This window comes from Equus asinus, chromosome 10, assembly GCF_041296235.1.
Source record: "Equus asinus isolate D_3611 breed Donkey chromosome 10, EquAss-T2T_v2, whole genome shotgun sequence".
NCBI classification, from domain to species: domain Eukaryota; kingdom Metazoa; phylum Chordata; class Mammalia; order Perissodactyla; family Equidae; genus Equus; species Equus asinus.
In genome coordinates this window covers 39,022,704-39,050,372 of record NC_091799.1, presented here as the reverse complement: position 1 = coordinate 39,050,372, position 27,669 = coordinate 39,022,704, and the positions used below count along the sequence as shown (strand labels likewise).

At 36.9% G+C, this 27,669-nt stretch overlaps 1 pseudogene; it reads right to left on the bottom strand.

Moving 5' to 3' along the window:
- LOC106830462 (WD repeat domain phosphoinositide-interacting protein 3 pseudogene) lies at nucleotides 1-27,669 on the bottom strand (annotated as a pseudogene).

Below are 27,669 nucleotides of genomic sequence, written 5' to 3'. Positions count from 1 at the left end.
TCAGGGTGGGTGTTGATGGCACACACTTGTGAAGAACCGCAGCTTGTCATCGGTCATTTCTAGAAACTGCACATAGACATCCCGGGTGCACTCCTGCTTGAAGTTGAATAGAAATATGTACAATAGCTGCCTTCTGCACAAATTGAAATGACAGCAGTTGACTCTGTTCCAAAAGCACAAGTGCATGGAGAGCCTAAGGGAGCCTGAAATTGGGAAAAATCCATTTGGAACTAAAGTATTTTGGAAGAAAATTGGCTGACACCAAACTAGACTCCTTACTCCTCTTTGGCAGCAAAATTGTGCACTGTGCCATGGTCACTAGATACACAGATGAGGGAAACATCTTGACTGAAGTTAATGCAATAAATATTTACTGCTTGAGATCGTCTTCATAGTTCTTGGATTAAATGCCCTGATGAAGTAGCAAATATTCTTATAAGTGTCCCTTTTTCAGATTGTAATTCTTGTTCCTTACAGGTTGAAAGCAATGCAGCTCAGGACACCCTCCTCTGTGGGAATGTTCACAGGGAGCTTGTTAGTGCTGGCCAAGCCCATAAGCCACATGTGAATCCTGTATGTACTAGGAAGGAATTGCTACTATCATGACAAAAGACACAAAGGCCTTTAGGGTTCTAGCCTGTTTCAAAGACATGCAACTGAGGGGGATTGTGTGTGCATGTAAACACCTCAGTCATAGGGTCCAAAATGACCTCAATTCTATCACACCTCAATTTGACTTCCTTGACTTCTGTAGAAAAATCTGTTCAGTAAGTCTTCTTTCTCAGATCATTCAAGATCATCGTTTTATTGAGAGAGTATTTTGGCTTTTCTCTACCACCAACTAAAGCTAAATAGTTGCAGTGACATGCTGCTCGGGGAGACCTGGAGGTAGGACCAGGCCGCCTGGGCGTCCAAAGTGCATGCACACCAGGGAGCCCTCTGAGCGCCAGTGCATCCGCCTGGCAGCACGGGCAGGGCAGGGCTACATGGTTTTTATTACTGTTCTTTTACTTACATATTAGAAAATGTAATGTTATTGATATGTAAATTCTACTGAAAGTAAGATGATTTGGTTCAAGACAATTCCAATGGAATTTTTGAGATTGTGTCAGAATGATCATAATGTTCACCTGAAAGAACAATTATTTGAGACTAACGAAGAAAATATTGAAAAGACATAACAAAGGAGTATTTGCCCTACACAGTAAAAAAAAAAACAATGCTTTATATAAAGCAGCAATAATTGGTGTGATGTGATGTGAGCTTAGGAAGAGACAGACAATGGAAAGAATAGAAAGTCAAGCAACAGACCTATGTAAATATAAATAATTTAGAGGACAAAAATGGTGTTGCTTGAGATCTGTCGAGAAAGATTTTGAATAACTAGTAAAGGTCAGTAATAGAACAAAAAGCTAATCATTGCACCAAAATAACTTCTAGATTGCTGAGAGGTTTTAATATTTCTTTAAAAACCCACAAAAACCTTACTGGAAAGAACTTCTTAAGCAAATATGTCACTAAATTCAGAAACAATAAAGAGAGGTGACAGATTTGACTGGGAAAAAGAGTACTCAGAATCAAAATTTAATGAAAAAGGGAGAAAAATCTTTTTTTTGTTATAGTCATAATATACATAAAAGGTTGCTGAAATCCAATAAGAGAGAGATGAACAAATAGAGGAATGAGACTATCACAAAGAAGACATATAAGTGGTCATAAAGGAAAAAAATCTTTGCATATATATGACAAATATTGAATAGTCATAAAGTATATAAAAATTTTCTATAATTCAATAAGAAAAGGAAGAAGAAAGAAGTACTATATCACAAAGAAGATATATAAATGGTCAAGAAATACATAAAAATTTCAACTCTAGCAGAAAAACAATTGCAAATGAACAAGTTTTCACCTACCAAACTGAACAAAGATTTTAAGGAATAGTAATAACTAGTGTTCTTACGGGCATTTTCTTAGTCTGTTCTGGCTGCTAGAACAAAAATATCTCAAAGTGGGTGGCTTCAACTAGAAACGTTTATTTTTCATAGTTCTAGAGGCTGGGAAGTTCAAGATCAAGTTGCTGGCAGACAATTTCTGGTGAGAACCTGCTAATCTGAGGACCGGGTTTATAGACAGTCATCTTCTTGCTGTGTTCTTTCATTTCAGACAGGGTGGGGGAGCTATCTGGGGTCTCTTTTAAAAGGGCACTCACTAATCTCATTCATGAGGGCTTCACCCTCATGACTAGTCATCTCCCAAAGACCCCACTTCCAATTACCAACACATCAGCAATTAGGGTTCAACATATGAATTTGAGGGGGACACAAACATCCAGTCTTATCACACCAGGTAAAGAACCACAACCAGCTGAGCTTAAGGCAAAGGGAATACAAAATGGGTAGTGAAAGAAGGTAGTTATTTATATCAGCTACAACCACGTGACCAGTTACAGAACTGAGGGCTGTAACTGTCTTAAGGATGCTTCCCTATTCTGTTATGAATATGTTTGTATGTGTGCATCAAATATCTTTGTTTTCCTATCATTCCTCCATCACGCAATATAAGATAAACATATTGACTTTTTATCATAGTGTTCAGGTATTGTTAATTTTTCATCATAATATTTGGGTTAAATGGTATCAGGGAGAAGAGTAAACGTTACCCAAGTTCTTTATGTCCTGTTCCGGGCAAAGGGTTAGTGGGTTTTCGATTGTATGCAGGATAGTTTTATCGTGTTTGGTGGAATTATAACCTTGTTATTGGTTTTATTTAGAGATTAAGCATGGTTTAAAGAAATGGATATGAGTGCCAAGTTGAGAAGGGGTAAGTTTGTTATAGTTAAGTATTTTTTGTTTTGTTTTTTGTTTTTATTGAGGTATCATTGATGTACAACATTATATTAGTTACAGGTGTACAACATAATGATTTGATATTTGTATATATTGCAAAATGGTCACCTCAGTAAGTCTAGTTAACATCCATCCATCATCATGTTTAGTAACAAATTTTTTTTTGTGATAAGAACTTTTAAGATTACTCTCTTAGCAACTTTGAATATGCGATACAATATTATTAACTATAGTCGTCATTATATCCCCATGACTTATTTATATTATAACTTAAAGTTTGTACCTTTTGCCTTCCTTCACCTATTTTGTGCACCCTCCACCTTGGCAACCAACAGTCTGTTCTCTTTATCGATGAGCTTGGTTTTTGTTTTTTCAGATTCCACATATAAGTGAGAGCATATGCTATTTGTCTTTCTCTGACTTATTTCACTTAGTATAATACCCTCAAGTCCATCCACATTGCCACAAATGGCAAGATTTCATCTTTTTTTATGGCTGGATAGCATCTTTATCCATTCATTCAGTGAAGCAAACTTAGCCATATCTTGACTATTATAAATAATGCTGCAATGAACATGGGGGTGCAGATATCTTTTCGAGTTTATGATTTGGTTTTCTTCGGATAAATAACCAGAAGTGAAATTGCTCGATCTTATGGTGTTCTACTTTTAATTTTTTGAACAATCTCCATACTGTTTTCCACAAGGACTATATCAATTTACGTTCCCACCTACAGTACACAAAGATTCCCTCTTCTCTACATCCTCCACTTGTTATTTCTTGTCTTTTTGATAATAGCCATTTTAACAGGTGTCAGGTGCTATCTCATTGTGGTTTTGATTTGCATTTTCCTGATGATTAGGGATGTTGACCCTCTTTTCACATACCTGTTGGCCTTCTGTATGTCTTCTTTGGAAAATTGTCTATTCAAATCCTGTGCCTTTTTCTTTTTGTTTTTTTGGTGAAGAAGATTAGCCCTGAGCTAACATCTGTGCCAATCTTCCTCTATTTTGTATGTGGGTTGCCACCTCAGCATGGCTGAAGAGTGGTGTAGGTCTGTGGGCAGAACCTGCGAACCCAGCTTGCCAAAGAAAAGCACTCTGAACTTAACCACTATGCCACGGGGTGGGCCCCACCTGTGGCCATTTTTTTAATCAGATTGATTTTTTGCTATTGAGTTGTATGAGTTCTTTATCTGTTTGGATATCAACCCCTTATCAGATACATGATTTGTAAATATTTTCTCCCAATCAAGTAGGTTGCCTTTTCATTTATTGATGGTTTCCTTTGCAGTGCAGAAGCTTTCTAGTTTGGTGTAATTCCACTTGTTTATTTTTGCTTTTGTTGCCTCTGCTTTTGTTGTCAAATCCAAAAAATCATTGCCACGGCAGATGTCAAGAAGCTTACAGCTTATGTTTTCTTCTGGTTTTATGGTTTTAGGTTTTACATTGAAGTCTTTAAAAAATTTTGAGTTAACTTTTGTGTATCATATAAGACAGTGGTCCAATTTCATTCTTTTGCATGGGGTTGTCCAGTTTTCCCAACACCATTTATTGAAGAGGCTGTCCTTTCCTCATTGCATACTCTTGGTTCCTTTGTTGTAAATTAATTGACCATATATTCATGGTTTATTTCTGGGCTCTCTATACTTTTCCATACTGTTTTGATTCCTGTAGCTTTGTAACATAATTTGAAATCAGAGAGCATGATTCCTCCAGTTTTGTTCTTCTTTCTCAAGATTGCTTTGGTTATTCGGATCTTTTGTAGTTCCACGCCAATTGTAGGACTGTTCTATTTCTGTGAAAAATGCGTTTGGAATTTTGATAGAGATTGCATTGAACTTGTAGATTGCTTTGGGTAGTATAGACATTTTAACAATATTAATTCTTCCAGTCTATGAGTATGGAAGATCTTTTTATTTATTTGTGTCTTCTTAAATTTCTTTCACCAATGTCTTATAGTTTTTGGTGTACAGGTCTTTCATCTCCTTGGTTAAATTTATTCCCAGGTATTTTATTCTTTTTTGATGCAATTGTTAATGGGATTGTTTTCTTAATTTCTCTTTTTGCTAGTTCATTATTAGTGTATAGAAATGCAACAGATTTCTATATATTGATTTTGTATCCTGCAACTTTACTGAATTCACTTATTCTAATATTTTTTTGGTGGAGTCTTTAGGGTTTTTTATATTTAATATCATGTCATCTGCAAATAGAGACAATTTTATTTCTTCCTTTCCAATTTGGATACGTTTTGTTTCTTTTTTTTTTTTTTTGCCTAATTTTTCTGGCTAGACTTTCCAATACTATGTTGAATAAAAGTGGTGAGAGTGGGTGTGATAGTTAAGTTTCATGTCAACTTGACTGGATCAGGGGATGCCCTGAGTGAACATTATTTCTGCATGTGCCTGTGAGGGTGTTTCTGGATGAGATTAGCATTTGATTTGTGGATTCCGTAAAGTACATTGCCCTCCCCCAATAAGGGGGGGGGGCATCATCTAATCCAGTGAGAGCCTGAATAGAACAAAAAGACAGAAGAAGGAGCAATTTTCCCCTTTTTCTGCCTCATTGTTTGTGCTGGGATTTTTCCTCCCTTCTCCTTCCCAGAGCCTGGGATTTACCTCACCTCCCCTGGTTCTCAGGACTTCGATTCAGATTAAATTACACCACTAGCTTTCCTGGGCCTCTAGTTTACAGATGGCAGATTGTGGAACTTCTCAGTCTCCATAATTGTATGAGCCAATTCCTTACAATAAGTCTCCTTTCATATTCTATTGGTTCTGTTTCTCTGGAGAAGCCAAACTAATACAGACACCATAAATAGTTATTCTCTTGCACTGCTAGTAAATTGCTACAGTCTTTCTGGAAGGGAATTTGGAAGTGTGCTTCGAAAGCTTTCAAAATAACCGTGCTTTTTGAGATAACAATTCTACGTCTAGTAAGTTCTCTATTAGAAGTATCCATGAGTGAATTTACAGATTTCTCCACACACATGGACTTTTCAGTATAGTTTAGAAAACTAAAAAACTGGACAGAACTTAAATATCTAATCACTGGAGATTTGTCTAGGGAATTATCCACCCTTCAAAGCTATACTTTGAGGGCTATTTTTTGACAGAGAAGGGTATGCTTGTATTAGTCTTATGTAACATGAAGTTATAAAATAGAATATACTTATGATGCCATTTTTATACATAATTTTCTGACACTTACAAGTCTGCATTCCTACAGAGAATGGAGTTCTGTTTAAAGTCAAGGGTGTGGAAGAGGAGAGAACGATGGTGGGATTCATCTCAGAAAAGAAAGCTGAGTCTATAAAGGCCACTGGTTCTAATAACTGTCTCCAAAGGAGTGAAGGAAAAAAGGTCAGGAACTATATTTTAAAAGCTACTTTAAAACCTCAGACCGTCTGTGATTTACCCTTTTCAAAAACTGCCTTGCTATTTCCTGTGGTAATCATTCCTTTATTTAACAAATAGTTTTTGAGCACCTCTTATGTCCCAGACACTATTTTAGGTACTAGGGCAGGAGCAGTAAGGAAAACAGAAAAAGTCATTGCTCTCATATTAGCACATTCAAATTCACAGTAATAGATATAAAACAATTGATATATAATGTGTGAGGGGGTAATAAGTGCTATGAAAAAAAAAACAAAGCAGAGTGAAGAAATAGAGAACACAGACTCTTTGATTAGTTGGCATTTGAATAAAGACCCAGAGGAAGCGAGGGAGGGTGTTTGGTGGCTTGGGACCAGCAAGGAGATCCAAGAACCTGGAATGGAGTAAGGTAAAAGAAGAACGTAAGAGATAAAATAAAAGAGGTAATTTGGGGCCATATAACATAATGAGATTAAGGTTAACAAGGAAATTCTTAAATTATGAAAACTTATGTCCAAGTTCTACAAGAAAGCAAGGAGCTGGACGAATTCTATACGACTTTTCAGCTGGTCTAAGGGGAAGGGAACCCCCAAGGGCAATGACTAGCAACAGTTGAACAAAACAAGGTGAATGTTTGGGGTATGAAAGGTATATGGAGGCAGCTTGGAGCTAAGAAGATGGGGCTGGGGTTTCCTTGAAACCCAAAATGGTTGAGAAATAATTTGCATGATACATCTATTTTTAAATGAAAGTTTAGTTTTGAAAATGTGTTAGAAAATGTCAATGGATGTTCTCACTGGGTAACCAAGCATGAAAAAATGAATATCCTCCAGTTCACTTCTTTAGTTAGTTTCCTTGCTCTTCTTTCAAAGAATATGTATATAGAGGCTTGCAATGGCTTGCTATAGAGAAAATGAGTAATTTGAATTTTTCTCCTGGACTCAGAAATGATCCAGATTATTTGGCAGCTTGACTTGTTCCAGTTTGCACTGCATTTGCATTTTAATACAATGTCAATGGATACAACTATCTTCTTTGAACATTTTATTCCTTTCCTTTACAGAGTAGTTATTCTGATCAGAGGATAAAATAACAACTTAAAATAAATTCTCTGATGGAAATCAGACCAACCAATTGAAATAAATTTAAAAAGAAACCCTACCTCAGGATGTATGTGTAACAAAGTGAAATGATATACTCCTGCTGTTTCAGGAAAGATGAATTACTATGAATGCTGCCTAAATAAGAGAGGAACCTTCAAAGTATTGGTGTCTGAAAAAACACAGAGCTTAACCAAGGGAGGAAATACTCAAATTATATAGATGGACTATGTCCTTTTAACCGTCAATGCCTTAAGAAGATTATACGTTTATTTGTCAATTCATAAAATATTATTGTATAAATATTCTGTTCCAGGGACTGTGGTAGGCACAGGTTAACTCAGTTCAGTAGGGAAGGATGGCTAGTGAACTATATTATAAACATGATGAAAGAAGTAAGCACACTGGGGTGGGGCGAATTACTGTAGAAACATGGAAAAGACTGGAGAATTGAAAAGCTTCTTGAAAGAGATATTGCTGGGAAATCCTGAAAATTGGGATTTGAAGGATGGTACAGTAGGAAGATGCTTGGAAAGGGGTCAGGGGATCTATCTTCTGGTATACACTCTGCCATTAACTAAAACTTGTGACTTGAAAGGTGATGGGAATCATGCATAAAGGGAGGAGATAGGAAAAGCAAGGATGCCATGAAAGCAGGGAATGCTTGACACAAGCTGAGTGGAAAAGACTGAGGACCTTGAGGCGTGTAGCTGCCGCCCTTGACTAGCTCTGTCTGGGTTGCCGCTTATTCTAGGTTTCTTGGACTCAAGTGAGGCAGTGCTAGCAACTTCAGTATCTTTCCTGCACATCCTTTATTGTCAGTGGACTTTTTCAACTCGTCTCCAACAATTTCTGAAAACAAATGTGATCTAATCCACTGATTTTCAATGGGTGGTCCCAGAATCTCCTGCAACACAACCACTCAGGGGCCTTACTGAAAATGCAGGCCCATGGATACTGAATCAGAATATCTGGGGCTGAAGTCAGGAGATCTGTATTTTAACACCCTTATTAGGTAAGTTGTTTACATCAGCTCATTCTGGTCCACCCATTCCATCTTCCCTGCCATCCGAAGAAATTGGTGCCACACTTACACCTCCAAACAGGGACATTGTGGGGACTGAAAACTAAGGCTCTCAATTCCCCATTGTGTGGGTTTTCCACTCCATTGTGTAATTTCCATTTCTGATCCAGCAATTTAAACTTATTTAGTGTTTCCAGAAATAGTGTGGAGAAATTCTTAAGTTGGTAAGAAGCCAAGTAGGAACTGAAGTTATGCATACTTTAATACCTTGATTTTATCTGTGAGAAAAAATATTCAAGGAAAAATACTGAAAGAACCACAACCAAATGTTAGCCATTTTTGTTTTCATAGGGTAAGATTGCTGATTTTATTTATCTTTCTCTTTTCTCATAGTTTGCATCCTTTAAAATAAGCACATATTTTATAATTAAAAATAACACAATAACTTCATTTAACCTGGAATAAAATTGAAGTTGAAATGCCTAAAGCTGTAAGTGACCCTCAGAGAGCTTTTGAAGCCATTGGTAAATTGTGTTTTCATGTAGATGCAACAGTCTTTGTTGGCTCTGGCCTCCCAGATGGTGTGGATGTGCTCAGTGATCTCTCACCTCCTTTGATTTATGAAAATGTCCTTTGATCATCAACTTTTGCTCTACTTTTCCCAAAAAATTGAGTCATCAGAAACTCTGGCTCAGGGACACACAGTTTGGAAGATATCAATTTGAGAGATGAATAAAAATCACAGGGAGTACATCTGTTCACTCTTCTTTGTGAGAAATTTTAAAGGCAGGCTTTAAATTCTTGATCCAGGATTTAAAAGTTGATGAGGATAAAAAAGAAATTCAGATATTCTTCCCATGTAGAGATAAAGCTAAAATTTTAAAAGATTTTGATTTTCTTTTGGTGATTGTTTTGGTTACTAACCAAGTGATTATCTGTTATTTTTTAAAAAATTTTATGTCATCTACTTCTATTATATGCAATTTAGGAAAAAATATTAATTATCCATAGTCCCACTATATATTAATATTATAGTGTATTTTCTAGTCTGTGCATAAGATTGTGATTAATTACATATAATTTGGATTCTTACAATATTTTATAATATTCCAGCATACAAATATTTCGTTACTAAATAGGGTTAGAAACATCATTGAACCAAAAGATTCCTGATGCTAAAAGCATCACGGCACTAATTTGTTTTATTTAGATTATGAATCTGCTTCAATCACCTAAAATGTGCTTTTCATCTCATAACACATTTAAATATTTAAGAGCATCTGCATTCTATTTCTATTCTCCTGTTATACACTTAGTCACATCTAGGGAAAGCATTGATAAGGGGCAGCGTAAGTTTAAGTGTTTTTTCACCTTTCTTTCCTTACTTTCAATCCTCATAAAGATATCCATCTAATGGATGGAGATACATATAAGAGAGTTTATAACTAAACAATCAACAATATCAACTTCTTAAAAAGAAAACTTAAGCTATAACAGATGAGTTTGACCAAATTTTTGTGAAAGTACTAATTCAAGGACTCTTCCCGCTCCCCTCGTCCACCTTAGAAGCTGTAGCCCCTTCAGGTCCTGTATAATGTAGAGAAAATAGACAGCCATCGAGCTTGAAGAATCTTAGGAAACTTTTATTGACCTGAGCATTGAAATAATTCCAGATAGATCTGGACTTTCTGAACATCTGGGTACTGATATATCCTGGAGACTTCCTTATTATTCCTCAGTAAATCAGATGGTATCCAAAGCTGGATAAATCCTACATTTGGAGGAAGAGGAAGGCAAAATATTCTGAGGTAACTGATGTAGCAGGTAACTACTGATAATACATAAGAAAACTCTGGATAATAGAAGGCTCTTATATTGCCTAATCTAGGAGACCAGATATAATAGTCCGAGGAAATTTGGATCCAGTTTCTCTGCTCTTTCTCTAGGGAGATTATTATAGTTCCCTAATTTCAGTTAAAACCCTGCAAAAACTCCCTGAGTAGTTTTTATATTAGAATTTCCCTTTTCTTTTCCTATAGTGACACAAGCTCTTTACATTTAAACTTAAATTGTCCCACATCAATCACCAAGTGGTTCATTCTGTGCTTCAGAAAAGATATAGCTGATTCACAAAACAAGAAAAGTACAAAGTGGCTCTCTTCCTAACTCTAAATTCAGTTACATCATGTTGATATCTTGAAATCAGCCACAGCGAGAGTACTTTAAACCACGGGAATCAACAAATCCTTTAAATCAGAACTATCACATCCAGCCCCAGCTGGCTTCTCTGACCAGACCACCACTGTTTGCAGAGCTCCGTGTATGGCTCAAGTGTGGGCACTGTCTGATAATCATGCACTTGGTGGCCTTGATCTTAACATAGATATCCTTAATTAGCTCTCACTGGCACTATGATATAGAGTCTAGATACAACAGCATAAACAGCTTGCAAAGAAAAATGAAAGCCAAATTGCCCACATAGGAGCATTCCAAGGTGACCCAAAGCATAAATCAAAGAAAACCCTCCTCCTCCCTTAATTCAAAGGACAAAGAAAAAGACAAAGATGAAGAATGAAGAGAAGGAAGAGGTGAAAGAGAAAAGAAGGAAAAGAAAATAAAAATAAGAAGGATGAAAAAAGGGCTTGTCAAAAATACTGCTTTTTCCACAATGGCCGAAGTGCATGGTCATTATTCATCCTTTGTTTCAGAGGCACTTTTACTGTGGATTTTATTTCCCTTTCCTTTTTTATATACCGGTATTAGAGTACCCTACAACATACTCTATTGTTAGTTCAGGAATATTCTGAACTATGCTTTACTTCTACACCTCAAAATCCAAGACCATCCACTCTTTTGAGGACCCTAAATTTCATTAACGAGTCGTAATAAAATGTTCTATTTCCAAGAATCAATGATATAAATAGGAGATTCTCAGATGTAAAAGAACCAGTCACAGGCAAAACAAGATTAGAGAAGAGTCTGAACTTGAATCTTTGCTTTTGGAGAGACCTAAGGGTCTAGATCAGACTCATTATGAAGTTGCCTTTCAGAAAACTAAATTTCTTATTAAATTGCTAATTTGACTCTAATTTCTCAAAGACCTTTAGTATAGTTTATCTCAGTTTGGCACTAGTCAAATACTCACATCATTTTAAATATACTCTATTCAGACCTTCTGAATATCAGATACATAGCCGAATGAGATAACAAAATTTCTCATTCGGGCAGTTCAGATTGGATGGTTTCATAAATTACATGAATGCTGTCGCACATACTCTGCAGTCTCAAGATACAGGACAATTTCTGTAAGTGCACGTATATTTTTAAGTATTGTTGGTGTCCCCATGAATCACAACAAAAAGGTGAACGTGAAACATATAATTTGTAGCTTGCACCACATTTCAGGTGCATTTCAGCTGACATTATATTCAGACAAGCAACAGTAAGTAATTCTCAGTTTCTGTCACATCACAGAAATTTTTCTTAAAAAAAGCAGAAGCAGAAAACATAAAAAATAAGTCCCCAGTTGGGCAGGGATTTGGTTCTATTTTATTCACTAAAATATCCCTGCTGTTTAGGACAGTATTTGGGAAAGTAAGGACTAAATAAATATTTGTTGACTGGATGATTAAACGAACAAATAGAAATTTCAGATTAGTAACTTTACTATTTTTCTGTAGGTTTCATTGCAGTTTGACTGAACTCACCATAGTTGTATTTTCCTTTTTATTTTCCATGGTAACTGTACATTTCTGCCCCAGAGAAGTAAAGGAACGCTATAGTCACAATTCTTGGTTTACAATTCTACAAATTAACTGCACTTTCATAAGAACTTCTCAACTATATTAAGTTCGCCATGTTGGAAAATCCCTTAGCTAAGGAAAAAATCCAACAAAAACTACAAGAAAAGGCCAATTTATGTTTACAATCTTGCACATTAAAATTTTTAGTTATGTTATTTATTTCCATCATTTTTTTTCTGTTCACGAAAGCACAACCAATCAAAACAAACAAACAAATGAACAACAGCAAAAAACTGATTTTCAGTTTCAAAAGGAACAGCCCATACCCTTTTGCTAACTAAGCACCTGAACTCATTCCCTCCACTTTTTCAGCAGTCTAGAGCAGCTGTGAATTCCCCTGGACACAAAGGGGCACTCATTTATTAAGGTAGTTCCTGAAAAGATGAAGAAATACCATATCTGTTTCTGGAAGTCTATGAGGAGTTGTTTTATGGTTGAAGTTAGTTAATGAATACTTTAGGAATATGCATATTTGAGAAGGAGAATCAACTTAATTCCAGTTGTCAATCAAAGTCTTAATTGTACAGTTAATTAATGCTAATTAGTTGATGAAGTATTTATAGTTAACTGTGTACACTTTCCACTATATGCTACTACACGTGGAAATAATTTCTCTTAACATAGGTCTGCCTATAGATGCCTATAAATGAAAGTCTATAAAAAATTATCCCTAGTGTTAATTTTCAGAAAGATAAAAATGCGTGAATTTAGACCTTTTATTTTGAAAATTAAATTCTAAACTTCTTTTTCCAAATCAAGAAGGTAAGACTTCTTCTCACTTGAAAATAAGGAAGAAAGAATAAGTTTACTTGGTGATTTAAAAAAATGCATGAGCTTCCAAACCTATGGTATAAAAATTTATAGTTTTAGGTAACAAATTCTCTTAAAATCCCTTACATGAATTATTTAGGTCACTGTTTCCCTAATTTGGCTGTGTTGTATCAGAATCTCCTGGGAAGCCTTTAAGAATATAGATCTCAAGATGTCTGTCTAGATCTGTGGAGTCAGAACCTTTGTGGGTGGAGCTCAAGAATCCATATTTTCAAAACGAATATTTTCTCCAGGTGATTCTGATATGTAATCAAGTTTGGGAATAAAATATTTTCGACAGTTAAGTATTTCCTACCATCATTTGCTATCCCCACTCTCATTCTTCCACGTATTCCAAGAAGCAAATCTACATAAAAATTAAGTCAATTATTGAATTTAGAGAGGGTGAATTGGTCTGACATCATACAGTCCACATAGAATATACAAAATCCGTTCTGGAGAGCCCTGTGGGCAATCCAGAGACAGGATCATTCATCATCCACAGCTATTGAAACCATGGTACCAGTGCCAAACTGTGTGGTTTCTGATCACAACATACATTATTGAGAAAACAAACAATAAAGATTGTAAAGATGAGCCCAAATCACAAGTTTTCATGCTCTCCATAACCAGCTTTTATTTGTGATTTGTTGCTTCTCACACATCAGCAACTCTTTTTAGAGTCCTCTACTGTAAAAAAAATTAGGAATTTACAAGTGATAAGTCAGTCCCTTGAACCACAATGGGATCCTAGCTGGAAAATATAAAGAGAACCCAGAAGGTCATTTTGGTAGCCTGACTTCTCTCCAGAAATTAGAGTCTGAGGTAAGGGCTTGGGTGCAGGTAATTTAGGGGGTAAGTAATCTCAGGGAACAGGAGTCAGGGATCAGGAAGTGAAATATGAAAGGAAGGAAAGCCAGTACAAGGGTTGTTCTTGAGTTGGTCACTGCTGTGGGCACTGGGGCTGGATTATGCTGAGATCTTTTGAGGAGCAATGTAAAATGTGCCTCAAGATCTCTCGCTGAAAAGAAAGAAGAGGAAGGCATTCATGCACCAGCTCCCATCTCCCATTAGTCAAGGATTACCCCCTCAGATTTTTATTCTTTGGCACTCCAGTTTGGGCATGTGAGCACCATGTGGTTCCTTCAAGCATCCCACACTACAGTGTCAGAGGAGACTTGGAGCACAAGACAGAAGGTATGCAGACAGGTGAGGTGTTCTCAGATTGCATATTTGTGTGAAGCTGTTGTTACAGTGATGGCTGGATTAAAAGGTGGGCCAAGAAGCCCAGAGACAAGGCACAAAAGTTGTCCAATACAGTCATGCCTCTATCAGGAGCCTGTTGTTCTTCAGTGAACCTGCAATATAGAGATGTGAGGTCCCAAGGCTGAGAACTGTTATTTATGTATTGAAATATTTCCAGAGTTCTCTGAATTAACAAAAATAATGAAGTTATGCTCCTTACATACTGTTACTTTAGAAGTTTCACTGCTATGTCAGTTCTTTGGCTCCATATGCTGTCAATTTCTTATCTCCATCTAAGTTTTCTCCTTTCTTGTTCCCACTGAGCATTGCTTTGTATTTTCACCTGTGACCAATGAGAAGCTAATTAATCCCCATCCTCTTTACATTTAGCAAATGAACAAGATATAGAAATTATAGTGGAGGTACCAGTCTCCTCCATGATGATTTTGGGTAGAAGTCTCCTCTATGACTAGTATCACCTCACTATCAAATGCCACTAGAGACAGTAAGAAAACTGCCTAGTGCCCTTACACCAGGCTCCTTGGGATCCTAGAGAATATAAGTAAAGTGACGGGGTGCTTACAGTATTCTGAAGACTCATGGTCAGTGACACTTGTGGAACAATCTGCCACAACACATTTACCTGACTTCTTATTATATGAAATGTTTCTGGAAGATAAACCTTGTTCCTCTTCATCCCTGTGCCCAAACATTTCTGAGAGATGATCCTACCTTGCCTGACATACAGTCATCACCACTATGCACTTTGAAAGTCAAGTTCCTGTCCCACTTGCAAGAACCACTTTCCCTTTGAATTAAACTTCATATCTAATTCCACTGTTTGGGCATTGTCTCTGATTGAAGACCACTTTTCTGTGGTCATTGACTCTGTCTGCGTTTGACCTGTGATCCTGTTAGCTCTGTCTAATCCTTTTACTCTTAGCTTGGTTGCCTCTTTATTCCCAACAAGGCACGAGCCAGCATCTGGAAACATATAGTTGGATCCTTTGCTAGGAGAATTGCTATTTCAGGAAATTGTGCCTTTGTGTATTCTTGGTGTGCAAAGGGCTTCAGTATTTCATATAAACAGAATGATTAGATTCACTTGTGCTTTTGAAGTCTTACATATTACTGTGCAGGAACTCATCACATTGAGTGTGATCTAAAATAATACAGAAGCAGAAATGAATTATTCATTCTATCACCCTTCTTTCTGCAGTTCATATGGATACCCCATCGTTAATCCCACTCTTTAATCATATTAATTATGACTCTACTTCTGTGGCAATGAGAATAAAATGATAGTAAGACAGGCTTGAAAAAAGGGAGGAAAATTTTAGCTCATATAACTGAACACTTGAGGGAGTATTTGACTTCAGTTATGATTTTACCCAATGTTCAATAAGAAGCAAATAGACTTTTTTATCTCCACTTCTTGGCTTCACTGCTACAATGTTAGGTTCATTTTCTCCAAATCCCCACTCCCACACAGCAGTTGTAAGATAGCTGCAGCAGCTCTCGTCCCTACATGCTTTTGTGCAGTGGAGGAAAGGGTGAGAGTATTTCTGAGGATTCACAGTGAAGTTTTTATTGAACCTCATTGAGTCTTATTCATTTATGCATTTACATTGTACTGTTATGGATTGAATTGTGCCCCCTTCAAATTCAGATGTTGAAGTCCTAACCTTCCCAGTACCGGTGAATGGGACCTTAGTTGGCAATAGGGTCATTGCAGATGTAGTTCGTTAAGATGAGGTCATATGGGAGTAGGGTAGGTCTCTAAGCCAATATGACTGGTGTCCTTATAAAAAAGGAGAATTTGGAGACAGACAGGCACACAGGGAGAATGCCATGTGAAAATGAAGGCAGAAATTGGGGTAATACAGCAGAATCCAAGAAATACCAACAATTGCCAGCAAACCACCAGCAGCGATTGTCAGAATGAAGCTAGGAGAGATGAATGGAACAGATTCTCCTTCACAGTTTCCAGAAAGAACTAACCCTGCTGACACTTTGATCTTGGAATTGTAAGACTGTATGAGAATAACTTTCTGTTGTTTAAGCCACCCTGTTTGTGGGACTTTGCTGTAGGAGTACCAGGAAACTAATACATGGACCAGTCACCATGGTTAAGTGAAATAATTCTCTGGCCAGGCTTGAGTGATGTGCAGACCCACGATACCGGGAATGGAATGGCAGCACTGAAACATTGAGGCAAGGGGTGATTATTAGAGCTAAGTTAGAGTTGGGGGATGAATGGAAGGTGTGTAGAATAAACTTCAGCTGTAACCTATAGAGTTCCCTATCTTCTCTCAGTTTTAGAGGGATCAAAGCTCACCTCTCCATTTATCCATTAGATAAATCTTTGTCCTATTTCAGTCTTTCAGCTACACCTGATATTTTTCTCTTCTGCACAAGGCCAAGTGTTTCACAGGCCCCTAGAAACATTCGAAACGTCCATGGTTTCCTTCCGAGATTGAAGGTGTTAATGAAAGCAATGATAATGTAATCCCTGGTAAATAATTACGACGGTGTCTCATTAATCAGAGTGTTTGATCAAAATGTTCTATATTTTGTCCATAGTGTATGAGAGATTTTGCTATACTAATACACCAAAGTAGCAGGATGAACACGTAGAAATTCTACAAAAAGCTAATCTTTGGAATGGTATGTTAAAAAAAAAAGGAAAGCAGTTTCCAGGTTGAGACAAATTCTGTGCAGTAGCAATATGTGGGCAATATGGAATTCTGCTTTAGAAGAGAGTTGAAGTCATTGCTGGTTATATTAATGTATATGTTGAGATAATAAAGGTTGAGCCGTTGGTATATATATTCATGAAATGGGCTATTAACATTCTGTTTGTTTTATATTTAACTCTGTAGGGTCTACTAATTTACAATTAAATTTAAAAAGCCACTAGGACTAATGAGCTAATAATTGCAAAGAACCCTGAGCATGGATAAAAGGCACCAAGGGAGGACAAACTTCTATTTGTGAAAATCGACACATGTGAGACTTTAATTATATCCCTTGCTAGAACTGACTTGTAATCAGTTATGGGGACTAGCTCATTAATGATCTACTATGGGATTCCTAAACAACATATTGAAAGCCATTTCACTTATCAAATTCGAATATACTTAAGAGCAGGCACTTTCTGGTAATTCTGTCTTGATCCAGCAAGTTCCCTTTTTTTCACTGAAATTCAAAGGATTCTCATTAGTTCTATAGTACAGCACACCTCTGCTGGATAAGGGCGATAGGGGTGGACACAAAGGGTGAAGGGGTACACCACACCTATAAGATGACTGAAAAATATTAATGTACAATTGAAATTTCATAATGTCTTAGACTATCATAACCTCGATAAAAAGAACAAAAAGGCAAAAAATCCAGAAATGAGATGAAGTGGTTTCAATTTCAAAGGCAGAATTGAGGGAGAAAAAGCACACTGGGTCCTGGGGAAGAAAAGGATAAACCAGAGGGCAGAGTAAAAGAGATATTTGTTCAATGCACTCTTGAAAGAGATTAAGGCACCGGAAGTACATTCAGGCATTGAAATAGCATCTCTGAACATGTTAGGAGCACATAATTAAACTGAGTGTGAGGGACAAGGAGGCTAATAGGATGATAACTAGCTCAGTGTTCTGCTGTGATCTTACATGCTCTTCATCAGTGTAATAAGATCATGTAATCCATCACCTAGCAGAGTATCTGGCATATAGTAGTGCTCAAAATTATTTATTACATTGGATTAGAAAATTGAAACTTTTTATTGGGATAAGGAGTTAAGAAATACCCCAAGATATTCATGAGCATTCCTTTTTGGCTGAATAGGTTAAATGGAAGTTCCTCTCAGAGATTTATATTTTTTGGTGGTGGTAAGGGATGGTTACTCTCTGACTCTGGAACCCAAGTGGGAAACAGTAGGTAGGAATGAGACATGTCTATCAAAACTAAAGAAGCTGACTTAAATGTTATATGCTGAAAGAATATCCTAGTTGTCTGTCTTCTTACAAGACAAGCATGGGATATACTGTCAGTAAAAAATGGATTTTGAATTCATACTAGATGTCATTTGGTTGCATTTATTATGCGCCTGCTCTCTATAGCTTCCTAACTTGCATGCTGTGGGAAGATAAGAGAAGAGATTGGTAGAATGTAAGGAGAGACTTAGGTTCAACGGCTGAGTCTTCTGAACCCCACTTCAGATCCACAAAGTCAGCATCGCTGCAGTTTTGACTCCAGCATCTGTAATTTAAAAATCTGCCAGAGTGATTCTGATGAGCAGTTATGTTTAGGATTCTCCAGACTGGATCATGTCTAGAGTTCTTTCTAGGTCTCAAATTTTATACTTTAACACATTCGTTGTGTATTCAACAAATCTACTGGTTTTTACTTGCATCTGGCAGTTCTGCTAGTTCTCATCTCTCCTTAAAATATAGAAGACCGTGAGAACTTCATAAACCTCAGACAGGCTCTGAGATAGGTGTGTATAATTCTAGAGCCAACTAAAGCCCCCAGAGATGCAGAGCCTGAGAAATTGCCAGAAGTATGGGAGAAGAGCAAGAGTGTTCCAACCTTATGGTGTTAACATTTCTACCTAATATCTCCAACGCTTTGCCCCTACGGTCTTCTGTAACAGCAGAAATTTAACTATTGCAATCACAATGGTCTCTCTGCCATGGGATGAAGGATGGTCTGGGGACCACCAAACTACTCCCGCAGAGGAACAGGACTGCTGCACCAAAGACTGGACATAGGGGCAACTATTACATTAAGGAAGACAGAATAACCATTTGGGGGTTACTAACTGTAAGAAAAATAGTAATATACCAAATAATATGTTATTTTAATACACAGAATAATATACTAATTATATGGTGGTCTTTTGATTCTCAACCCACGTGGCCTGTGAGGAAATCTTCTGCTTGAAGAGGTTTAGTGGTGGGTTTGTTCCTCACATTAGGGAACTCAAGAAATAAATACACCTGCCTTTAAAAAGAAGCAAAGACAGGCCTCTCTCTGTCAGTCTTTGTTTAATTGGCCCACACCACTCTATAAAAAAACAAACAAGGTATTGTTTCCTAATTGGGAGACTTTGACTTTGGAGGCTGTAAGATGGATTGCACAAGCATTAGATAATCGACATACCAGCTGTGGCTATAATGAAAACAAGGGAAGAGCATAATGCACTTATCAGAAATTCCCCAGTAAAAATAAATATACCTCATAGATTCTTGAAGCTAAAAGGGCCTTAAGAGATCTTATAGTTCCTAAAGAATGAGTAGGAAATTGCCAGGAGGAAAATCAAAACAAGGGATTCCGGCAGATTTAAATTTTCAAATCCATGTTCAAACATGACACGTTATGAAACAGCAAGTTGTGAAAGGTAATAGGGAGTGCTTCTGGCTGAGAGCTTGATAAAAATAAGCTCATAAAGGGTGTGATAGGTTGGATTTTTGCTTCTCCCTTCAGCATCCCTCCCTGCAGGAAGATTACATTTTACCTTCCCTTGATATTTTCCTTACCTATGTCACATCCTTTAACCAATGAAATGAGAGCAAAAGTTATGATTGTCACTTCCACTAAACTTTTAAAAATGAGTGTATGGTCCATATATATATATATTTTCTCTTTGCTACATTCCCAGACTGAGTTTGCTCCTTCAGTCGGGATCCCAGGATAAAGATAATTTGGAGTAGAGCTGCAGTTACCCTGCCAACAACATGTATTGTGAGCAAGAAATAAATCTCTGTTACTGTAAGTCATTGAGATTTGGGGGCCATTTGTTTCTATCGCATAACACTACTGAAGCTGACTGATACAAAGTACCTTATATGTCAGCCTAGGAGAACGATTTAATACAGAAGTTTGTGAGGACTCACTGGAGGTTTTTAAACTAAGGAGCAAAATGGATAGATGACTCTGTTAACTATGAGGGATGAAATGAAAGATAATGAAGCTGTAGGTTGGGAGAGGGAATTTCTACTATTAGCAAGCCCTAAACGAGTGTGCTTGTTCAGTATACGGTATCGTTCCTCATATTGGCATATTTTTAAACATTCTCATCTAAAAACACAATACATTACTTAGAGAACAAATTGGAATATTCGTAAGTAAATAATATATTCTCATGCTTTACCATGCTCCCAGTTGCTCCATTGCAATTATTAGTAAAGGACAATTTATTCTTTGTTAATTATTGTTTTAGCTAATAACAAGTAATCAAGATAGATTCAAAATAATTTTCTTTCTTCAAAGTTTTTTTCAAATTTTAATGTCACTGGAAGCTTTGTGTCATTAAGGATTCAGGTTAGAATATTTACTCTTATGATTAACATTATACCGCCAATGGCTACGAATGGCTAAGAAGGACAGCAATTGTCTTACGCGCCATGCTACTCTGTTCATTTGTCCAGATTCCTCATGGAAAACTAGCACAATTGTGGTATAATATTTTATCAAAAAGAATATATGAATATTGACACTGTCAATTATCTATCAAAGGGATTCACCAAAAAAATAAACAGTAGAGAAACAGAAAAAAACTCATAAAAGTGTAGGTACATAGATAGATGTTGATTTGGGAGTAACGGCAGATACCCAGGAACAATTGTCTAGATATTCCCCAAATTCTGGATGTTTAGCAGTTATTCAGAGCAAATATTTGGATATCTAGTGGAAGTTTTCAGTTTTTCAGAACATGGAGACATTTTATTTGGAAAAAGACATTATTCAAAAACCAAGAGGAAAGCATTCTTTAACTAAAAAGAAAAGTAGAAAGAAAAGTCTTTTACAGTCAAATTGATTGTCTGGTTTCATTAAGTTCACCAGATGAGTTTGTGATCCCTCCCTTCACCTTGTTTAACTCATCTTAAAGGCTTAAGGAGATTTTTAGCTCAAATCACAGCAATCTAAAAGGAAATTTCTCAAACTGCAAAGTAGGTTCTTAGAAATCAGGAAACTTGTACTTTTCAGAAATGCAAAACTCTAAGCAATTTTTTTCCCAGTGACTATAAAGGCATGTTTAAGATCCTCAGAAATATCTTACTATGCATTTTTTTCAAGCATGTCTTCTGAATACTTGTGAGATATCAAATAACTCCCATTTCTTCTCATCAGACTAGTTTACCAGGTGAGAGATGACCTGTTGGACCTATGTCTGGCAAAGATTATTGAACCTTAGTTCTCTTAGAGATAAAGGCTAATCTAATGTGGGAACTATTAGGAGCAGCTGAAATTATTTAGCCAACAGAACTGATGTTTCTTGTTTATTCTGTTTTCAACCTTCAGGGACAGGATTCAAAATAAGTCCCAATGAAGATGCTTAAGATAATTACAGGAAAGTGTTCAGGAGATAGCTACTGCTCAAACTCATTAAGGAAAGAAAGAAATTACAAAAGCCTTGCTGATAGAAGCAAATACGTTCACTGGGACAAAAAGGTGGAAAAGCAGAGGACATCTCTATAATTCAGGCAGGAGAAATGATACCATTTCTAAAGAAAGGCATGGGGTTAATTTGGCAGAGGCAAGTTAGTAACGAAAAACTGTGATGGGCCTAGAAAACTCACTGGACAGATACCTTCAGTGAACACATTAAAGCCATTATTTTAAAAGACAAACTTTCAGAGATTCAGGATCTCTGTACTCACAGGACCTGTTTATGCACGGTTGAATCCAAAGAATAGGCTCTTTGAAACATACCTCAATCCTAAAATAAGGGCTCTTGAAGAGACAGAGAGGAGAGAATATAGATAGAGAAAAAGAGACGCTCCAGGATGAATGTCATACATTGAAGAGAAGGAAACAGCTTGCTTTTATTCCTTCACTAAACATTTTTTAGTTTTTGGAAATTATCTTTGTTGATTTATTTATATTCAGTTCATTCACTTTAATTGTTGTATAGAACTCCATTATGTGAGTTCACAATAATTTATTAATCCCTTCATCAGTAAATAATTAAAATAAGGCCTTTTTCAGCTGCACTAAACCGGGCTACAAAAAACCTAAACTACATACTTAAATGGGGAACTGACGAGTAACAAAATATGCACATCTTCAACTTTGTTTCCCAAAGAGTCGATTTCAATTAATATTGTCACCAATAATATATGAGAACTCCTTTTTCTCTACATTCTACTTAAATTTGATATTGCTTTCCTCTTTTTAAATAGTGTTTTATTCTATATTTTTTCCTGATTTATAAGATGTATATTTATACGTGTTTGTCCATTTCATCCTTTACTGGTTATATGTATTGTAAATACCATCTCCCAGTGGTGTGGGTTGCTGTTTACAGAAGTTTTTAATAATCATATGTTTAAATTCATTTGTTTATGTTTGTCCTTTGTGAATCATTTAAGAAATCCTTCCCTAGTATCATGAAGAGATTTTTTTATGTTTTCTTCTGAGAGTTTTATAATTTAATTTTGTACATTTTATTTGTATATTATGGATATTATTTTTACTTTATGGAGAGATTTTTAAAAATAGATAGATAGCCACTTTCCCTAGCACCAATTACTGAATATGCTGTCATTTTAAAATTTCATTTGTTTCATTTAGGATTATTTTTGGCTACATATGTAGAAAAAAATTTAAATGACTTAAGCACACACAGGTTTCTTCTCACCTATGAAACTTCAGATTTGCTGCCCCTGAGCTGTGTCCCTGTTCACTCCCTGCAACCCCTCTCCCCTCCCAACCTTGAGGAAACTTTTATTGCTCTTAACTCTACATGGCTTTTGCGCCAGTCTTAGTTCTTTGGGCAACCTTCTTGTAATTTTTTAATCCATGGCTTTTATCCATCTGAGTTAACTGGAAACAGAGTTTAAAGGTCTTTCCCCCTATTCACTGTTGCTTTTATATCATATTCAGAAGGAAATAGTTCTCTCACATGACCATTTTCATCTAAGAAATTCTTCCTTTTACTTACAGACTTTTTATTTTTATTTCTTTTGTTTTCATCTTTTTAATTTTTTTTATTGAGGTAACATTGGTTTATAACATTTTATAATTTTCAGGTGTACACGTTTCAACTCCTGTGTGGATTACATCACGTTCACCACCAGAGGTCTAGTGCCATCCATCACAGTAAAAATGGGCCCGTTTACCCTTTTCGCCTCCCCTTGACTCCTCTTCCCCTCTGGTAACCACCAACCTGTTCTCTGTGTCTATGTGTTTGTTTGCTGTTATTGCTGTTGTTGTTGTTTGAATCTTCCCCATATGAGAGAAATCATATGGTATTTGTCTTTCTCCATCTGACTTATTTCACTTAGGAGAATATGCTCGAGGTCCATCTATGTTGTCACAAATGGCAAGACTTCATCTTTTTTTATGGCTGAGTAGTATGGCATTGTATACACACAGAACATCTTCTTTATCCCATCTTCTGTTGATGGGCACTTAGTATGTTTTCAAGTCTTGGCTATTGTGAATAATGCTGCAGTGATTATAGGGGGACACGTATCTTTTCGAATTAGTGTTTTTGTATTCTCTGGATAAATACCCAGAAGTGGAATAGCTGGATCCTATGGTAGTTCTATTCTTAATTTTTTGAGGAATCTCCATACTGTTTTCCATAGTGACTGCACCAGTTTGCATTCCCACCAGCAGTTAAATGAGGGTTCCCTTTTCTCCATGTCCTTTCCAGCACTTGTTACTTCTTTTCTTTTAATAATACCATTCTGACGGATGTGAGGTGATATCTCATTGTGGTTTTGACTTGCACTTCCCTAATAATTAGTGATGTTTAACATCATTTCATGTGCCTGTTGGTCATCTGTATATCTTCTTTGGAAAAATGTTTGTTCAAATTCCCTGTCCATTTTTTAACTCGGTTGTTGGTTTTTCAATTGTTGAGTTGTATGAGTTCTTTATATATTTTGGATATTAACCTTTATCAGATATATGATTTGCAAATATTTTCTCCCGATTGATAGGTTATCTTTTCATTTTGTTCTTGGTCTTCTTCACTGTGCAGGAGATTTTTAGTTTGATGTAGTCCCATTTGTTTATTTTTTCTTTTGTTTCCCTTGCTTGAAGAGACATATTCCAAAAGATACTGCTAAGACTGATGTCAAAGAGTGTACTGCCTATGTTTTCTTCTAGGAGTTTTATGGTTTCAGGTCTTACATCCAGGTCTTCAATCCATTTTGAGTTAATTTTTGTGTATGTCGAAAGATAATGGTCTACTTTCATTCTTTTGCATGTGGCTGTCCAGTTTTCCCAGCACCATTTATTGAAGAGACTTTCCTTTCTCCATCGTATGTTCCTGGTCATTTATTGAAGTTTAGCTGCCCATAGATGGTGGTTTTATTTCTGGGCTTTGAATTCTATTCCATCGATCAGTGTATCTGTTTTTGTGCCAGTACCACGCTGTTTCGAATACCATAGCTTTGTAGTATGTATTGAATCAGGAATTGCGATGCCTCCAGCTTTGTTCTTTTTTTACTCAGGATTGCTTTAGTTATTTGGGGTCTTTTGTTGCCCCATATGAAGTTGAAGATTCTTTCTTCCCTTCCTGTGAAGAATGTCATTGGGATTCTGATTGAGATTGCATCGAATCTGTAGATTGCTTTAGGTAGTATGGACATTTTAACTAAGTTTATTCTTCCAATCCATGTGTATGGAATATCTTTGCATTTCTTTATGTCATCATTGATGCCTTTCAATAATGCCTTATAGTTTTCATTGTATAGGTCTTTCACCTCCTTGGTTAAATTTTTTCCTAAATATTTTATTCTTTTTGTTGCGATTGTAAATGGAATTGTATTTTTAAGTTCTCTTTCTGTTAGTTCGTTATTAGAGTATAGAAATGCAACTGATTTTTGTAAGCTGATTTTGTACCCTGAAACATTGCTGTAGTTGTTGATTATTTCTAATAGTTTTCCAATGGATTCTTTAGGGTTTCCTATATATAAAATCATGTAATCTGCAAACAGCAAGAGTTTCACTACTTCCTTGCCAATTTGGATACCTTTTATTTCATTTTCTTGCCTAATTGCTCTGGCCAAAACCTCCAGTACTATGTTGAATAAGAGTGGCAAGAGTGGGCACCTTGTCTTGTTCCTGTTCTCAAAGGGATGGCTTTCAGTTTTTCCCCATCAAGTATGATGTTGGCTGTGGGTTTGTCATATATGGTCTTTATTATGTTGAGGTACTTTCCTTCTATACCCATTTTATTGAGAGCTTTTATTATAAGTGGATGTTAGATCTCGCCAAATGCTTTCTCAGCATCTATTGAGGTGATCATGTTGCTTTTATTCTCCATCTTGTTAATGTGGTGTACCACATTGATTGACTTGCAGATGTTGAACCATCCATGCCTCCCTGGTATAAACCCCACTTGATCATGGTGTATGATTCTTTTGATGTATTGCTGTATTAGGTTTCTAAATATTTTGTTGAGGATTTTTGCATCTTTGTTCATCAGTGATATTGGCTTGTAATTTTCCTCCTCTTTGTTGTCCTTGTCTGTCTTTGAGGTCAGGGTGATGTTAGCCTTGTAATATATGTTAGGAAGCCTTCTGTCTTCTTCAATTTTTTGCAATAATTAGAGAAAGATAGGCACTAAATCTTTGAAAGTTTGGTAGAATTCTCCAGAGAAGCCATCTGCTCCTGGCCTCTTATTTTTTGGAGAGGTTTTTTATTACTATTTCAATCTCTCTACTTGTGATTCATGTATTCAGATTCTCTGTTTCTTCTTGGTCCAGTTTTGGGAGGTTGTATAAGCCTAAGAATTTAGCCATTCTAATAAGAGATAAGAATTCTTATTTCTATTTGTGACCTTTTCTTTTCCACTTCAAGAAGTCCCTATAACATTTCTTGTTAGGCTGGTTTAGTGGTGATAAACTCCTTTGGTTTTTGCTTGTCTGGAAACTCTTTATCTCTCCTTCAATTCTGAATGATAACCTTGCCATGTAGAATGTTCTTTGTTGTAGGTGTTTTTCCTTTCGGCACTTTGAATATGTCCTGCCACTCCCTTCTAACCTGTAAAGTTTCTGCTCAAAAGTCAGCTGATAGCCTTATGGAATTTCCTTTGTTTGTAACTTGTTGCTTTTCTCTTGCAGGTTTTAATATTCTCTCTTTATCTTTAATTCTTGACATTTTAATCATAATGTGTCTTGGTGTGGGCCTCTTGGGGCTCATCTTGTTTGGTACTTTCTGTGCTTCCTGTACCTGGATGTTTGTTTCCTTCCCCAGGTTACAGAACTTTTCAGCTATTATTTCTTCAAATAAGTTCTCTGCCCCTTTGTCTCTCTCTTCTCCTTCTGGACACCTATAATGCAAATGTTAGTATGCTTAATGTTGTCCCAGAGCTCACTTAAACTGTTGTTCTTTTTACTTTTTCCTTTTTCTGTTCAGCTTGAGTGATTTCCTCTGTTCTGTCATCCATATCATGGATCCATTCTTCTGTGTCATCTACTCTGCTGTTAATTCCCTCTCATGAATTTTTCATTTCCATTACTGTATTCTTCAGCTCTGATTGGTTCTTTTTCATACTTTCTAATTTTTTGTTGAAGTTCCATGTTCATCTATTCTTCTCTTGAGTTCAGTGAGCATCCTTACAACCATTAATTTGTACTCTTTAATGGGTAGAATGCTTATTTTTGTTTCACTAATTTCTTTTTCTGAGAATTTGTCCTTTTCTTTTATTTGCAACATATTCCTTTGTCTCCTCAATTTGCCTTCTTCTGTGTGCTTATTTCTATATTTTAGGTAGATCAGCTACATCTCCCAGTCTTGGAAGTGTGGGATTATGTAGGAGATGTCTTATGGGGTCCAGTAGTCTGCTCCCTTCTTGTTGCCCACGCCAAATTCTCTAGGGGTATCCCCTGTGTGGGCTATGTGTGCCCTTCTGTTGTCGTGGAGCTGCTATTGCTGCAGGCATGTGGGATGCTGGGCTGGTCCCTGGGGCATCTGGTTGCAAAGGCATGAACATTTGCAGCTTTTACTGGCACATTATTGGGTAGGGCAAGCCTCTGACATGGCTGGATGCAAGGCCTGGTAATGCACAACTACTATAAGTTTGCTAGTGAGCAGGTCAGGTCCCTGTTGTGGCTGGTTGTGGGGTCCAGCAGTACACAACTTCTTCAAGCTCACTAGTAAGTGAGGCAGTCCTCCGGTATGGCTGTTTGCTAGATCTGGGGATGTGCAACTGCTGCAGGCCCCTGGTGTGGCTGACTGCACAGCCTGGTGGCACTTGGCTGTCTTAGGTGTGCTGGTGGGCAAGGCAAGCCCCCACTGAAGCTGTCTGCAGGGCAAGAGGCTGTTGCTAGCTCACTGGTGGGTGGAGCAGGCCTCCAGCATGAGTTGGCTGTGTTTCCTGGCAGTCCACCTCAGGCATGCTGGTGGGCAGGCTTTCAGTGCACAGCTGTTGCTTTCTTGATCTTGGGAGGGACAGGCCTCCGCTATAGGCTGGCTGTTCATTCCAGGAGTATGGAACTGCCTCAGGGTCCAT